Below are 17,896 nucleotides of genomic sequence, written 5' to 3'. Positions count from 1 at the left end.
ATTTTTCTCTCTTATATTTTTTACAGGCATGCAGAACATATGAATAACATTATATAAGATTTAGTTAATTTTTTAATAATATTTTAATATATTTGAAAAAGTCAAAATAAATAATGGATAAAATATTGTAACTCCTTGCAATCTCAGAAATTTACTGGAACTGAAATGAAAGTAATCGGAGTTCTTTAGGTCTATCAGTGGGTTTCGATCGAAACTCACTGATAGACCTAGAGAGCTACGATTGCACTCATTTCATTTCCTATAGATTTCTGAGGTTTCAAAGAGTTTAAATATGGTATCCATTATTTATTTCGGTTTTTCATAGATGTTAATATGTAAAATGGAAGAATCGTCAAAAAGACCCACATTGGTCTTGATATGGAATCATATCAAACACACGTCCTGATATGAAATCATATTAGGCACGACGTGGGTCTGATATGAAATGCTATCAGACCCACGTTAGGCCTGATATGGAATCATATCAGGCCCGATCTGTGTCTTTTTGATGATTCTTCTATTTTACATATTAACATCTATGAAAAGTCAAAATAAATAATGGATACTATATTTGAACTCCTTCAAACCTCAGAAACTCATAGGAACTGAAATACTTACAATCGGAGTCTTCTAGGTCCATCAGTGGGTTTTGACCGAAATCCACTAATGGACCTAAAAGTTCTGATTGCACCCATTTCAGTTTCTATGAATTACTAAGATTTCAAAGAATTCAAATATGGTATCTATTATTTATTTCAGTTTCTCAAATGTATTAAAATATTATTAAAAATTGATTAAATCTATGTAATGTTATTCATATGTTACGTACTTACGTGTGCTTATAAAAAAGAGAAGAGAGAGAAAAATAGTAGAAAAAAGAAAAACGGTAAAAAAAAATAAGATTATCATAAGGGTAAAATAAGAATTGCATTTGGAAAATGTGCTCTCTTTGGTAAATAGTAAAGTAATGTATGCCTTTTAGTAAATTTAAAATTTTAGATACGTTGTTGGGTAAATAGTCATTTTTTTTAATTATTCAATTATTATTTATATTTTACTTTTGAATAAATATGTTTGAATTTATTGATGTAGTAAAAGATGACAGTTATTTTTTACAGTTTATTCTATTTTGTGTAAAAGTAGATAAATTATATGGTTAACTAATACTGATTGTCAAATTACTAAGGATAGAACAATTTTATTTCCCAAAGATAGGTGTTAGTCCGGAAATATTTGAATTTATTAATGAACCTAAGTAATTACAATTTATATAATCATAAACTCATAAATAACTACAATTTGTAATTGATTTACATCAAATTCTAAAGTTAGAAACATATACTTTTAAAGAAAAGACCTATTAAAATGATCTTTGATTCGATGTGATTAAACTTTTTCCACTTCGATTGTGAAAAATAGTGACATTCCATCACAGCCAGCATTAAATGTTTATTAGAATTATATTTTAATTATAAATCAACTGGCCTATTAGCTCAGTTGGTTAGAGCGTCATGCTAATAACGCGAAGGTCAGGTTCGAAACCTGCATGGGCCACTAACCTTTTTTTTGACAATAATTATTTATTATGGGCCTCTTTAATGGTCCTTTTAATGAAATGGGCTGGACTGAGATTCTTTTCTACTATTTGGGCTGGTCTAATTGTTTATTTAATCCAATGATGTACCTGAGCAACACAAAATATTTAAGAATACGACAACGGGGAAAAAAATGCAACTAATTTAATTTAAGAGTTCAATCTCATATTTATAATAGAATAACATCAATATTAATAAATTGATAATTAGTCGTGATGATTAATTTTTATAATTTATTGAAACTTGAATTCATAAGTCATTATCCCTCTCATAATCAAAATTGAATGTTTTTAGATTAATTAAAATATTAATTAATTTTAGGTTTTCTCTTCAATGCACTATGATTAATTAATTATTAGTTATTAAAACTTGATAATTAATTAATAAAAATAATTATCGATTGGTAAATATATCATATTAATTAATTGTTAGTTATTTAAAAAATTTATAATTAATTAATAATAATAATTAATTATCAATTGATAAATATATCATATTTATTAAAAATTATAGTTAAGACTGTAGGAGAATTATATAATTCTAATTAGATTAGAATTTGAGAAATAAATTATTTTGATATGATAGGCATCAATAATTGTAATTAAAAGGAAATCAATTTGTTTTCTTTCAATTCAAATTTTAAAAAATAATTATCTAAAAAGAGACATTTTAGAAATATTTTGAACTAATTGATTCCATTCTAATTAAGTCTCATTTATCAATAGAAATTTTAAATAATTTTTATCTGTAATTTGCGCCATTTATTAAAAAAAATAAAGGAGAGAATTACTCTCCAAAATGCGGACCGGATCTTCTGGTCCGCAATTTGTGCATCAGGGGATGATCCACTTTATAAGGATCATTGATTTAGATGGAGCTCACCTTTAAGTTGGTAGGGTCCATCCAAATCAACGATCTATAATAGTGGACCATCCCCTGATCCACAAATTACGGACTAGAGGATCTGCCCTCTCCAAAATGTTAAATTTTAGTCTTCAAAGTTAAGTTAATTCAATTGAAAATTGAATTACTTAATATTTTATTAGTTTAATTTATTATTTTTTATTAAAAATATTGATCAGCTCAATCTATTTGAAAAAAAAAAATTGATGGGTTCATTTTTAACTAGGGATGGCAATGGGGCGGGGCGGAGACGGGTTTGCCATTCCCATCCCCGCCCCATTCTTATTTTTTCGGGTTCGGAGATTCCCCGAATCCGAACCCACGGGTTCGGGGATTCCCCATCCCCGCCCCATTTCCAAATTGACCCAAACAAACCACAAACACCAGAAACAGTAGAATATTAACCCAAACAAATCACAGACACAGAAACATGCAATCCATGGAGGTGAAAGTTTAACTGTCATGTATTAATACCAATATTATCATCAATATTAATATTAATATTAATACATGTAATCTGATCTGGCATGAGCTATTCTAGTGTCTGTTGTTTGTTTGGGTCAATTGATAATATTAATATTAATATCAATTGATCATGTCCGAATCGCTGAACCAAGGGACACTTGGCACGCGGCACGCTCCCAATCGTTGGAGTGAACCTCCGGCTGGTCGAACGAAGTTCCGGCGATCCTGCACCAAAGTCTAGCCGGGAAGGGGTTCCCGGCGACGACCCTCCGACGCTCAAGTCAGGTAAGTGGTGGAGAAAGTGGCTGCCAAATTTTTATTATGCGTACCTTCGGCGAAGTAATAGCCTCTTTATATAGGATGGAGAAGGAACTGATGCACGCCTACCGAGGTGCGTACGTGTCAGCAACCCATACCACGGTATGCACTTGTCGGAGAGCTTACCTGACACCATGCTGCCACCGTCGAGCATGTCCTTTGATGGGACGGCAGGACCACCCGTTGTCAGACTAGAAGTATGGCATAGCCATACGACTTGACGGCTGTCAGCAGACGTCCCCGTCTTTTACCCACCGTCTGACGGGGGTGCCCGGCCCGCCGAGCGGGCGATGAACGTCGTCCGGACGGGCTGGATTCTTTGCGCCGTACGGGCGGCACCTCCTTCCGCTCGGTCATTATACACTGTTTTATTTGAGCGTCGGAACCCTGGTCCCTACCAGGGTGCCTTTTACTATCAGATTTCCCTTTCTTCTGAGTCCGGTCGGCTTGCCCTTTTCTGGCGAACCACTAGACCCTTTGACCTCCCCTCAGCGTTGACTCCTTATGGGGTTCCGGATTTTTACCGCCGGATCACTTGCCTTCCTCTCGAGTCTAGTCGAAGGAGGCAAAGTCCGACTGACTGGACCGCCGATCTGTCGAACAATGATCATTGCCTTAGGCCGCTCGGCCATGCATAAGGATGCTCAGCCGAGCGGCGATATCTTTCCGTTCGGCGATACTCTGTCCATGCCTTGTACTTTCTTGGAATCGATGTCCGTTGTTCTCCCACACTACCCATCACGTGCTCTGCGCACGGTAAGAGGAGCTCATTAAATGCGGCTAGTAACCGGCTGACACGTGGCGACCGTGCATTTGTCAGAGTATGGCGGTTGCGTCACTTCCGATGGGACAGCCGCCGTTTGAAACGGACGATCCGATGACAACCTCGATATCGGCGATATAAGACTCTTGACTAGGTTTCCGCCGCATTTCGTCTTCTTCGTTTCCAGATTCCTGTCACTCCTCCTTTCGCCGGCGACTTTGTGCTCAGATTTTCCGACGATCACACGGCAACTTCCGATCATCTCCCTCGTTTGTAAGATCCTTTTTCTCGCTCCAGACGCATTCCTCTTTCTGTTAATCATCCTTGTCAGTCGGTTTTCTTCCATCGCTTGAACCATCTTCTTCTATCCCGCATTCTGGCCTTTCGATCATGACCAGTACCTCGCAGTCAACCGGCGGTGCTCCGGGTCTTTGGTACTCGAACATGGAAAGTCGGTTCGACGAGGAAGACGCCATGCGCCTTACTCGAGCATATGACCTACCGGCCGACCACGAAATAGTGTTAGCCACGCCTTCCGATCGGCCTAACGATCCTCCGTCCGGCACTGTTGTCTTCTTCCGTGATCAATTCCTGGCCGGACTACGTTTTCCTCCTCACAAATTTTTTTTAGAAGTTTGCAACTATTTCCGCATTCCGCTCGGCCAAGTAGTTCCCAATTCTATTAGATTGCTGAGCGGAGTGGTAGTTTTGTTCAAGCTGAACGGCATTCCCTTAACCCCAAAAATCTTCCACTACTTATCCCAAGCAGGCCGAGTGGGGCACCTTTGTTTTCCAATCTAGGATAGGCTTCGTCCTTTTCGATAATATGCCGAGCTCCAACAAACACTGGAAGGAGCATTTTTTCTACATACGCTTTCCCGAGCGGCCCACTTTCCGCACCAAGTGGCAGACGGCTATGCCTGCGCAACCGGAGCTCGGCAAGTTTAGAGGTGACGCAGACTATCTCCACGCAGCCGAACAGCTAGTCGGTCAGCGCTATCACATTGACAAGATGCTTCTCCCAGGAGTAATGCATATATTCGGCTTGTCTTCTACACCAGCCGATCTGCCTTGTAGCATGAGTAAGCTTCCCTATCTTCCCCTTTATTTTGTTCTAACTGATTTATTCTCTGCTTCTGCAGCTGAGGTCATGTGGCGGGCCAGAGCCACCGAGAAGGTCAAACTGAAGGCCGCTCGGATTGAGGCGGTGACGAGCAAGGAGGCCGCCGAACGGGGCCTTGCTCCGGCTGATCCGGCCGGCGAAGAAGGTGAGGGGACGCCAACGGTCCCAGAAGCCCCGGACGCCCCTGCCCCTCCTGATGAGGCCACGGGCAATATAGAACCTGCGAGTGAAGCTGAATTGGAGGGTCGTTCGGCCGATGATGTACCGCTGCGCACTCGGAAACCCCGGCGACCGGAATCCGTACCTGCCTCTACACTTGATGAGCCACAACCTGAGCGGGGTGCAGATGCGCCGGTGCTGTTCAAGTGCCGCCGTCCGGCCCTTCGAGGACTCGACGACGTCTCAGGCGTTTAGGCGAGCTACCCACCTCTTCTGCTGGCGGGCCATCTCAGAGCGGGCCGAACGGCCAGAATCTACTTAAAACCGTTCTGCGCCTCCCTTCAGAGGCGTACATGGCTGCCGCCGATCGGCCGGTGTTTCCTGAGCAGATGATCACCCTGACGGGTCCTCTCGCGCAAGCTTGGATAGATGCTCGGAGTCGTATAGCCAAGTTGACTCCCGGGCAGCTCGGTGACAGCAACCTTCAATCGGCTACCGAGGTATAGCCCCTCCCCTTCCTTTCTCTCTTATTTGAAGTTTTTAACCTGCTCGTGTTTGCTAGCAGAACTGGGTGGAGCAGATCGCCATTAGCGATCGGTTGGCCGAGCTGGAGGAGGAACTGAAAAAGGGGGATGCCAGGCAGTCAACGGCCGCTCTGGAGAAGGCCAAGAAATCACTAGAAGCCGAGCGGAAATGAACTGCTGATCTGGCGAGCAAGGTCGTTCGGCTAGAAACAATGATTAAACAACGAGACAAGGAGATCCAGACGGCGACCACTCGGAAGCGACAGACCATCAACGATATGGACCACATGAAGGTGGAGATCCGGGGGCTGGAGCAACGCATCAAGGATCTCGACGCTCTGCTGGCCACCGAAAAAGAGAGCCGCTCGGCTGATCTCCAAAGATTCGATGGGGACTTGAAGGATCTACAAGCCGCCAGTGACGCTGCCCATGCCGCGCTCAAGGAATATCAAGAGGGGGAGTCGGCCCGCTCGGACGAAGTGAGGAAGGCGTTCCTCCGCTCGGAAGACTTCGGAGAGAAGTTTACCGACAAGATATCCCTCACGTTCGAGGAGGCCATTAAGGCGGCGGTGGGCTATCTGAAGACCAAAGGTCACCTGTCTGCCGAGCTGACCATCCCCGACGAGGATCTGGCGAGCGTGATGGGCACCATCCCCGACGCTCTTTTTGATTTTGATGTGTGAGGAGCGTTTCTGTTTAACTTCTTTTTGAATTCCCGTCGTTCGGCCCCGATTATCTGTGAAAATGACTTTTTTGGCTTGCATATCAGACAATCTTCGGTTCCTTCCTATTTTAGCGAGAAATTTTTCCCTCGTCCCCACTTTAAGTGTTTTTTTTTTTTAAAACTCTTCCGCTCGGCACCACTGATGGCGCTCGTTCACTTGCTCGCATTTTTTAATTCTGATTAACCATCTTTTACTTCGCGCTCGGATGTTTATAGCCGGTCGGCGCGGCTCTCGATTTTTAACGACGGGGCTCGTCGGCGCGTCCGCTCGGATTATTTATAGACGCCGGCTCGTCTCTAGATATTTATCGTCGGAGCTCGACGGCACGGATATTTATAGCCGGTCGGCGCGGCTCTCGATTTTTAACGACGGGGCTCGTCGGCGCGGATATTTATAGCCGGTCGGCGCGGCTCTCGATTTTTAACGACGGGGCTCGTCGGCGTGTCCGCTCGGATTATTTATAGACGTCGGCTCGTCTCTAGATATTTATCGTCGGAGCTCGACGGCGCGGATATTTATAGCCGGTCGGCGCGGCTCTCGATTTTTAACGACGGGGTTCGTCGGCGCGTCCGCTCGGATTATTTATAGACGCCGGCTCGTCTCTAGATATTTATCGTCGGAGCTCGGCGGCACGGATATTTGGCGCGGCTCGATTTTTAACGACGGGGTTCGTCGGCGCGTCCGCTCGGATTATAGACGGCGGCTCGTCTCTAGATATTTATCGTCGGAGCTCGACACGGATATTTATAGCCGGTCCGGCTCTCGATTTTAACGACGGGCTCGTCGGCGCGTCCGCTCGGATTATTTATAGACGCCGGCTCGTCTCTAGATATTTATCGTCGGAGCTCGACGGCACGGATATTTATAGCCGGTCGGCGCGGCTCTCGATTTTTAACGACGGGGCTCGTCGGCGCGTCCGCTCGGATTATTTATAAACGCCGGCTCGTCTCTAGATATTTATCGTCGGAGCTCGACGGCACGGATATTTATAGCCGGTCGGTGCGGCTCTCGATTTTTAACGACGGGGCTCGTCGGCGCGTCCCAGTGAGACTACACACCCGGCCGAACGGCTCGGCGTTCGTCGTCGAGCGCTGGGCTTGTGCATAATCATCCCCGAGGTAGTATCAGCTAAAATGTACCTGGCCGAACGACTCAGGCCTTCGCTCCAGGCAATAACCTCCCTCTATCACCCTGATCAGCGCAGGGTTTTGGTTTTCCTTCCTGCCACACTAGTATGCAGCCCGGCCGAACAGCTCGGGGTCTTCAAGCCGTTCATCGGAGAATGCTCAATGTGTTTTTATCTTTTTGCTTCCTGCATCGCAAGCATATAGGCGACGAAAAAGTATATACATTTATATTTAGCGCACCTGTCACCCAGCGCGGAGAACGTACTCCTGGCCGAACGGCTCATGGTCTATTTCGTCGAGCATTTTGGCTTGGATAATTTACCTCCGTCCGAATGGTACGGGGCCTTCGATTTTCGATGATAATGCCTTATTTTCGCTCTTTTGACTTTTCATTTCTGCATTTTCAGTAATCAGTCGAAAAATGTACACATGGTGATTTACAGTGATACACCTTTCACCCCGCCCGATAAGGCTGGAGGTGGTTCGCGCTCCACGGTCTATCTAGCTGCCGACCGTCCTCATCCTCCAGATAATACGCGCCCGAGCGGAGCTTTTCGATGATTTTGAAAGGACCCGCCCATGGAGCTTCAAGCTTGCCGACGTCACCGACCGGCTTGACCTTCTTCCAAACAAGGTCGCCGACCTGGAACGCTCTGGGAATGACGCGCCGGTTGTAGTTTTGCTTCATCCGCTGACGGTATGCCATCAGCCGAACGGACGCCTTTGCCCTTTCCTCTTCTACCAAGTCCAGCTCCATGTTTCTTCGTTCGGCGTTATCGTCATCGTAGCTCTGGATCCGGGCTGACTCAACTCCGACTTCGACCGGAATGACAGCCTCACCGCCATATACCAAATGGAACGGTGTGACTCCTGTCCCTTCTTTCGGCGTCGTTCGGATGGCCCACAAGACGCTCGGCACTTCATCTGGCCAACTCCCTCCCAAATGGTCGAGCCGAGCGCGCAGAATACGAAAAATTTCCCGGTTGGCGACTTCAGCTTGACCGTTGCTCTGAGGATAGGCCACGAATGTGAAATGTTGCTCAATGCCGTAGCTCTTGCACCAATCCTCTAACATCTTCCCTGTGAACTGCCGCCCGTTGTCAGACACTAGTCGGCGAGGGATGCCGAATCGACAAATGATGTGTTGCCAGATGAATTTTTTAACCATTTGTTCAGTAATCTTTGCGAGTGGCTCGGCCTCCACCCACTTGGAGAAGTAATCTACCGCCACTAGTAAGAATTTCCTCTGCCCGGTCGCCATCGGAAATGGACCCACAATATCCATTCCCCATTGATCGAACGGACATGAGATGGTTGATGCCTTCATCTCCTCTGCCGGTCGGTGAGAGAAGTTGTGATACTTCTGGCATGAAAGGCAAGTAGATACTGTCCGAGCGGCATCTGTCTGTAAAGTTGGCCAAAAGTATCCGGCCAAGAGGATCTTCTTGGATAACGAGCGTCCGCCCGGATGACCTCCGCATGATCCTTGATGTACTTCCTGGAGGATGTAAGCTGAGTCCTCCGAGCTTACACATTTCAGCAGAGGACGCGAGAAAGCTTTCTTGTAAAGCTGATCTCCGATGAGCGTAAACCGACCGGCTCTTCTTCTGAGGAGCCGGGCTGCATATTCATCGGATGGTGCGGTGCCCGAACGGAGGAATTCTATAATAGGTATCCTCCAGTCGCTTGGAAATGTGAGGCCTTGCATCCGGTCGACATACGCCACCAGCAGCGTTTTTTCAATTGGTTGCTGAATGGTGACCGGCGTTATTGAACTCGCGAGTTTGGCTAACTCATCGGCCGCCTGGTTCTCCGTTTGGGGAATCTTCTGAATAAACACCTCTCGGAAAGTAGCTTTGAGTTTTTCAAAGGCCTCAGCGTAGAGCTTAAGCCGAACACAGTTGATTTCAAAGGTGCCGGAAAGTTGCTGAGCGGCTAACTGTGAATCCGAATAAAGTGTCACCCGACCGGCCCCCACATGCCGTGCGGCCTGCAATCCGGCTATAAGGGCCTCGTACTCGGCTTCATTGTTAGTCGCTTTGTAATCTAGCCGGACGGATAAGTGCATCTTTTCCTCCTGAGGTGAGAGTAGTAATATTCCGATCCCACTTCCGAGTCGAGTGGAGGACCCATCCACATATATTCTCCACATAGCTTCCGGCTCTGGTCTTTGCACTTCGGTCACAAAATCAGCCAAGGATTGGGCTTTAATCGCCGAGCGGGGCTGATATTGGATATCAAATTCACTTAATTCTGTCGTCCACTTGATAAGCCGTCCGGACGCTTCTGGATTCAACAGCACCCTTCCGAGTGGACTGTTCGTTCGGACAATGATGGTGTGAGCCAAGAAATACGGTCGAAGGCGCCGAGCGGCTAGAACCAAAGCTAAGGCCAACTTTTCGAGCCCAGTGTAACGAGATTCAGCATCTTTTAAAATGTGGCTTAGAAAATACACCGGCTGCTCTTCGCCGCTCGCCCTTACAAGTGCTGAGCCTACAGCATGCTCAGTTGACGACAGATACATATACAGTGACTCACCCCCGATCGGCTTGGCCAGCACAGGCAGAGAATTTAGATATGTCTTCAATTCTTCAAATGCTCGGCCACACTCTTCATCCCACTGGAACTTAGTAGCCTTGCGCAGGATCTTGAAGAATGGCAGGCTCCGGTCGGCGGTTCTGGAGATGAATCTGGATAAAGCAATTATCCGACCGGTCAACCTTTGCACTTCTCTTGTATTTCTTGGGGGCGGCATGTCTTGCAGTGCTTTCACCTTGCTGGGATTTGCTTCGATTCCCCGCTCGGTCACTATATACCCCAAGAAACGCCCTCCTTTAGCTCCGAACAGGCACTTCTGGGGATTTAGCTTGACTCCATATTTGCGCAGTGTTCGGAAGGTTTCTTCCATATCCTTGAAAAGATCGGCAGCTAGGACGGATTTGATAAGAATGTCATCCACATAAACTTCCAGATTCCGCCCGATCTGCTCCTTGAACACCTTGTTCATCAAGCGTTGATAGGTGGCCCCGGCATTCTTCAATCCGAACGGCATCACTTTGTAGCAATATGTGTCGTCGGCCGTTACGAAGCTTACTTTTTCTTGATCTTCCCGGGCGAGCGGCACTTGATGATATCCTTGGTAGGCGTCAAGCATGCAAATTAATTCGCAGCCGACCGTAGAGTCCACCAGCTGATCTATCCGGGGCAGAGGATAAAAATCCTTGGGGCACGCTTTGTTTAGGTCCCGAAAGTCGATGCAGACCCTCCACTTGCCGCCCGGCTTGGAGACTAATACCACGTTGGCCAGTCAGCTCGGGAACTGCACCTCGCGTATGTGGCCGGCCTTCAGAAGTTTTTCTACATCCGCCCGGATGATGGCATTTTGTTCGGCACTGAAGTCCCTTTTTCTCTGCTTCACTGGCCGAGCGTCTGGTCGGACATGCAACTCATGCTGCGCCAGGCTTGGCGAAATTCCGGGCAACTCATGTGTCGACCAGACAAAGACATCATGATTTCGCTGGAGGCATTGGATCAGCTTCTCCTTCTGCTCTTCCTTCAGATCCGAGGCGATAAAAGTCGTGGCCTCCTGTCGGGTCGGATGGATCTGAACTTCCTCCTTTTCATCATAAGTTAAAGCAGGAGGTTTCTCGGTTATGGCGTGTACCTCGATTCGGGGCGCCTTCCGAGCAGAGCCAGCTTCTGCCCGGATCATCTCTATATAGCACCGCCGGGCTGATCTCCACGCACTTCTTACTTTGTCCTCCACGGAACTTTATCTTTGTGAAGTGAGACAACCGCTCGGAATTCGCCGAGCGCCGGTCGTCCCAAAATGACGTTGTAGGATGATGGAGAGTCGACCACCACGAAGTTTATTGTCCTGGTCCTCCTGAGCGGCTCCTCTCCCAGCGAGGTGGCTAGCCGGATCTGTCCGACCGGCTTCGTTGCCCGTAAACCCGTAGAGAGGGGTCGTCATGGGCAGCAGCTCGGCTCGATCAATTTGCAGCTGATCGAACGCCTTCTTGAATATGATGTTGACCGAGCTCCCTGTGTCAACAAATATGCGGTGAATGGTGTAATTTGCTATTACCGCTTTAATGAGCAGCGCGTCGTCGTGGGGCACTTCTACTCCTTCCAAGTCCCCGGGTCCGAAAGTGATTTCCGGTCCACTTGCTCGCTCTTGGCTACAGCCGACCGCGTGGATCTGCAGCTGTCGGACGCCCGCCTTTCTGGCTCGATTGGAGTCTCCTCCGGTCGGTCTGCCGGCAATAACGTTGATCTCGCCTCGGGAAGTATTGTTCCAGTTTTCCTCTTCCCGAGCGGACGGTCGTGACCGTTCTCTGGACGCCCGGCGATTCTCCTGCCTCGGAGATCGGTGCCGCTCGGGTGTCTGCTGATGTCGTCTCTCGGTGCGGGTCCAGTCAGCTTCATGGGTCCTATGTCTCCTGTCGATGGGAGGAGACCGTCGTTCGGCTTTCCTGGGAACAAGATTGGATACAAAGGGAAGGCTTCGGCAATCCCTCGTGTTGTGCGTATCCGTCTGGTGGAAGGTGCAGAACATAGGGGTCCACCTCTTCTTTGGCTTGGGCCGAGCGGCAGCCACCTCTTGTACGTGAGATCTGGCATGGGGGGATCGGATTGCATCGGCCCTCGGTCCTCTAGGTGGCTGCTGAGCGGTGTGCTATTTCCGCTCGGCATGAGTAGGTGCCCGCTCAGCTGGAGCTTCCTTTTTCCGAGCGGCTTGCGCTTCTTCCACATTTATATATTCGTTGGCTCGATGTAGCATGTGATCATAGTCTCGGGGCGGCTTTCGGATGAGCGACCGGAAGAAGTCCCCATTTGCAAGGCCTTGCGTGAAGGCGTTCATCATCGTCTCCGAAGTGGCCGTTGGGATGCCCATCGCCACTTGGTTGAATCTCTGAATGTAAGCTCGAAGCGATTCTCTCGGCTCTTGCTTGATGGCGAACAAGCTGACACTTGTCTTTTGATACCGCCGACTACTGGCGAAGTGGTGGAGGAAGGCCGTTCGGAATTCCTTGAAGCTCGTGATGGATCCGTCCGGCAGCCTCCGGAACCACCGTTGAGCAGACCCCGAGAGAGTGGTAAGAAAGACGCGGCATTTCACTCCATCGGTGTATTGGTGGAGCGTGGCTGTGTTGTCAAACTTACCCAGATGGTCATCCGGGTCCGTTGTTCCATTGTACTCGCCGATCGTCGGAGGCACGTAGTGCTTGGGTAGAGGGTCTCGTAGAATAGCCTCCGAGAATTGGCGATTGGTCCGCTCGGGAGATGGGTCCGCTCGGGGAGCTTTCCCTTTTCTGTCGTCTCGCCTTGGCATTTCGTCTGAGGAAGAGTCTCTATCTCTCCGAGCTGGTCCGGCTTCAGGGGTGCGAAATAAGGCCCGGTGGAATGCGACGGTGGCTGGAGGTGCTTCCGCTCGGCCACCCGACGCAGATGTTGCTTGTTGCTCCGCTGCTTTCTGTTTTTGTTCAACAATTTTGGCGGCCCTTATCTCGACCAGAGCGTCGAGTTCTTCCCTAGAAAGCGTCACCGTGTGTTGTCGTCCAGCCTCGTCCATTGTTTCCGATCGGATGCAGGAGCGTTCCCACAGACGGCGCCAATTTGATCCTGTCCGAATCGCTGAACCAAGGGACACTGGGCACGCGGCACGCTCCCAATCGTTGGAGTGAACCTCCGGCTGGTCGAACGAAGTTCCGGCGATCCTGCACCAAAGTCTAGCCGGGAAGGGGTTCCCGGCGACGACCCTCCGACGCTCAAGTCAGGTAAGTGGTGGAGAAAGTGGCTGCCAAATTTTTATTATGCGTACCTTCGGCGAAGTAATAGCCTCTTTATATAGGATGGAGAAGGAACTGATGCACGCCTACCGAGGTGCGTACGTATCAGCAACCCATACCACGGTATGCACTTGTCGGAGAGCTTACCTGACACCATGCTGCCACCGTCGAGCATGTCCTTTGATGGGACGGCAGGACCACCCGTTGTCAGACTAGAAGTATGGCATAGCCATACGACTTGACGGCTGTCAGCAGACGTCCCCGTCTTTTACCCACCGTCTGACGGGGGTGCCCGGCCCACCGAGCGGGCGATGAACGTCGTCCGGACGGGCTGGATTCTTTGCGCCGTACGGGCGGCACCTCCTTCCGCTCGGTCATTATACACTGTTTTATTTGAGCGTCGGAACCCTGGTCCCTACCAGGGTGCCTTTTACTATCAGATTTCCCTTTCTTCTGAGTCCGGTCGGCTTGCCCTTTTCTGGCGAACCACTAGACCCTTTGACCTCCCCTCAGCGTTGACTCCTTATGGGGTTCCGGATTTTTACCGCCGGATCATCAATATTAATAATATTATTATTATTAATATTTTTAAAAATTTTAATATTAATATTAATACTATTATTAATACTTTTTTAAAAAATCATATTATTATTTATTAATATTAATAATAATAATATTCGGGACGGATTCGGGGATGGGGATAGTATTCTCATACCCGCCCTAAACCCGTCCCATCCCCGAAAAATCGGAGATCCCCATCCCCATTTCGGGTTTTTTCCGCGGGGCTCCAAACCCACGGGGAAAATTGTCATCCCTATTTTTAACCCAAACAATATAATTTTGTTACAAAGTCACAAATTTAAATCATATGTGATTTGCTATTGAATAAAAGTGAATACAAAACTATGAAATCCAACCAGAAAAAGTGCATTAGAGAAAAGGGTATTTTTAGCCGGGATAAATTTGAATTTTAATAATGAGTAAATTAAAATTACTTTATAACTTGTGAATTTCTAAATATGACAAGAAAAAATCTCTTAATTTTCTTTGAATAACACAATTATTACCTAAATTCATAATAAATTATAATCGTAGTATTTAATTAATAATTTGGACCCTAAATAAGCAACTTTCAATTGATTTTGTGAAACACAAAATTAAGTTATGTTAGTATTTTATTTTTCTTTTTATACCGAAAATAATTTAAATTTATTAATAATTTTAATTTTTTATCATTCTCAAATCATATATGCATAACCTAACATATTTTTTAATATTTACATTGCTTATTCTTGTTGCCTCAATCTTCATCGGTTCTTATCATTCTCGCCTTCCATCTCCCTCTCCATTTCTTCTCGCTGGCTCAATCCTTATCAATTTTTCATTGTTCTTTCAAAGAAAAAAGAATAATAATCCCACTTACGGTATCAAAAATCAACTTATCTGTCAATCTTATCTGAATTGATTTAAAAAATATCAGATTAAATTTGAGAGTCTTCAAATTAGGATTGAAGTTTTTGGAATTGTGTTAGGGTTGGATTGAATTTGGATTCACTTGAATTTAGGGTTGAAGATTTTTTAGATAAATTAATTTTTATTTTAATAATTAAGATATTTTATATGAATAATAGTAAAAAGTTAGTATAATAAGATGAAGTATTAAGATAATCGGGTCGATCTGATTATTTGGGTTGGTCAAGTTATTCAAGTTTAGATTTTGAATTTTCGAATTATGTTCAGATTTAGATCGACTTTGAGTTGAGATTTTTTTTATAATAAATATTTTTACTTCAATCCGATTGGAATCAGTCTGATCCATCACCCCTAATAAAATTTTCTCACCTGATTAGATTTAACTAGATATCAGAGTGAGCCCACTCTCAAATCCAATTCCGACTGGAGGCTAAGAGCGGAAGGTCATGATTTAAAAGAGCTTCAACCGATCATCCTTCCCGATCGATAAATTCGATTAGATTAAAAAGACTTTGATCAATCGTAGGAGTGTAATTGAGCCGAGTCGAGTCGAGCCGAACTCTTGAATGTTTGAGTTGTTGGTTAAATTTTGACTCCATTGGCCATGGAACAACCAATCGATTATTGGTCTTGTATTTGGAATGTTAAATGTGAAAACAGTTCCAAAAACTGAAACGGTTCCAAAAACCACTGTAACTACTTTCCCTTGCTTCCAAAATTTCGATGATAGCAGAATATTGGAGCATGATATAAATTTGGTCCCTGGTTCCTATTCCTCTCGTGTCTTCTTCTTGAGACAAAGATACACCATCATTTCTTGTGGAGAAAGGGCCGGAAGCATCAAGTTTTGTTGCAGTCGTCTTCCTTGATCAAAACGATGGCCGGAGGTATATGGTTTGCAAAATATGTAATGTTTTACATTTGGTATCAGAGCTTTACTGCCTCTGCCTCGTTTCTTCATGCCTGTTGAAATTACTGCTTCTGCCTCTGATTCTTCCTTGCAAAGTCAATAAAGATGGTGCTTTGCAAAGGCACTTACCTGTTGTTGAACTTTGAGTTTCTTTCCCCAGCAATCTTTTGTCCCAAATAGTAATTTCTGCATTTTGAAACGCTGCTGGCGCCACCAAAGCCATCGCATCGCATCGCGGGGCTGCTGGCGTCGGCGAAGCCATTGGATTGCGGGGCTGCTGGTGAGCGCAGGCTGCAGGCGTTGCAGCAGCTTGCATGGGCGGCGAGCAGTGTCGCCAAAGTTGGGAATAGGGCAGAAACTTATCGCATCTTTGATATATATAAAAAAAAAAAAAATCATTCTGTTTAGTTTCTTATTAGGCTGCATGTTAACTTTATTTTGGCCTTATTAATTATTCTCTCAATTTTACTCCATGATATGGGCAATTAATTATTTTTAATTGTAGAATGATTGTGACATGTTAATTCATTATATAAAATGTAATAAATTTTATCCTACAGGAAAATTTATTATATTTTATGTAATTGATTTAGATAAAAATTGTGTAGGATGATATTGAAATTTTAATTCATTATATAAGATGTAATAAATTTTATCCCACAGGAGAATTTATTATATCTCATGTACTTGATTTGGATAAAATATCAACTATATGTTTTCTAATTTTTACCCACAGGGATTAGAAATAATTTGATAATTTTATCATATTATTTTATGAATCTAATTGAATTAATGCTTTGGCCCACAAGCAAGTTTTATGTCAGTAGATTCATATTTTAGACATACTTTACATTGGTAGATATGTCATGTTGTTTAATTAGCTTCAAATTTTGTAACATGATTATGATTAATTTTTGTTTTTGTAGTTTGTCAGCCTGCTAATTTCTCTGATATGATATGTGATGTTCCTGAGCTCCGAGGGGACAATTATAAAATTTGGAAGGAGAGAACTCTCCTTCATTTAGGGTGCAAGGACGTTGATTACGCCATAATGAAGGATGAACCGCCTCCTGAAAATATTGCTCTTTATGAAAAATGGGAGCGATCTAATCGCCTCTCAATAATGTTCATAAAGACCAAGATCTCAGATGACATTAGGGGTTCCCTTGAGCATTATGACAATGTCCGTGACTTACTGAAGGCAATCGATGATCAATTTGTGTCTTCGGACAAGGCTTTAGCTAGCACCCTAATTCACCAATTCTCATCCATGAAGCTAAGTGGGATACACGGTGTACGTGACCACATTATGAGGATGAGGGACATTGCAGCTCAATTGAAGAGACTTGAGGTTGAGATGTCTGACTCTTTCCTAGTGCATTACATTCTCAACACTTTACCATCGCAATATACCCCATTTAAAATCTCTTATAATACACCTAAAGAGAAATGATCAATTAATGAACTTATGACCATGTGTGTTCAAGAGGAGGGTAGACTTGCTATGGAAGAGGGTGAGAAGGTAAATTTGACTACACCTGGAAAGAAGAAGATATTTCAAGCCAAGGACAAGGGCAAGATTCCTGCCAAAAGGGACATTCAGAAAAGTTCCAAATGTTTCTTCTGTAAGAAGAAAGGGCATTTAAGGAAAGATTGCACCAAGTTCAAACAGTGGCTTGACAAGAAAGGTACTCAACTCTCTTTTGTTTGTTATGAATCTAACATGATTGATGTTACTCATGACACATGGTGGATTGACTCTGGTTCTTCAATTCATGTTACCAACTCCTTGCAGGGCTTACAAGACCTACGGAAACCAGTGGGAAGTGAGTGTTACATTTATTCTGGAAATAAAATGTCTTCACATGTGGAAGCCATTGGCATTTGCAAGCTTGTTTTAGATAGTGGTTTTATTTTAAGTTTGGAAAAGACATTTTATATTCCTGGTTTTGCTAGGAATCTAATTTCAATTTCAAGACTTGTATCTGTTGGATATTCCTTTAAATTTTCAAATTCATC

The sequence above is a fragment of the Zingiber officinale genome, chromosome 2B (genome assembly GCF_018446385.1).
Source record: "Zingiber officinale cultivar Zhangliang chromosome 2B, Zo_v1.1, whole genome shotgun sequence".
Lineage (NCBI taxonomy): Eukaryota > Viridiplantae > Streptophyta > Magnoliopsida > Zingiberales > Zingiberaceae > Zingiber > Zingiber officinale.
This window is presented reverse-complemented; position numbering follows the sequence as displayed.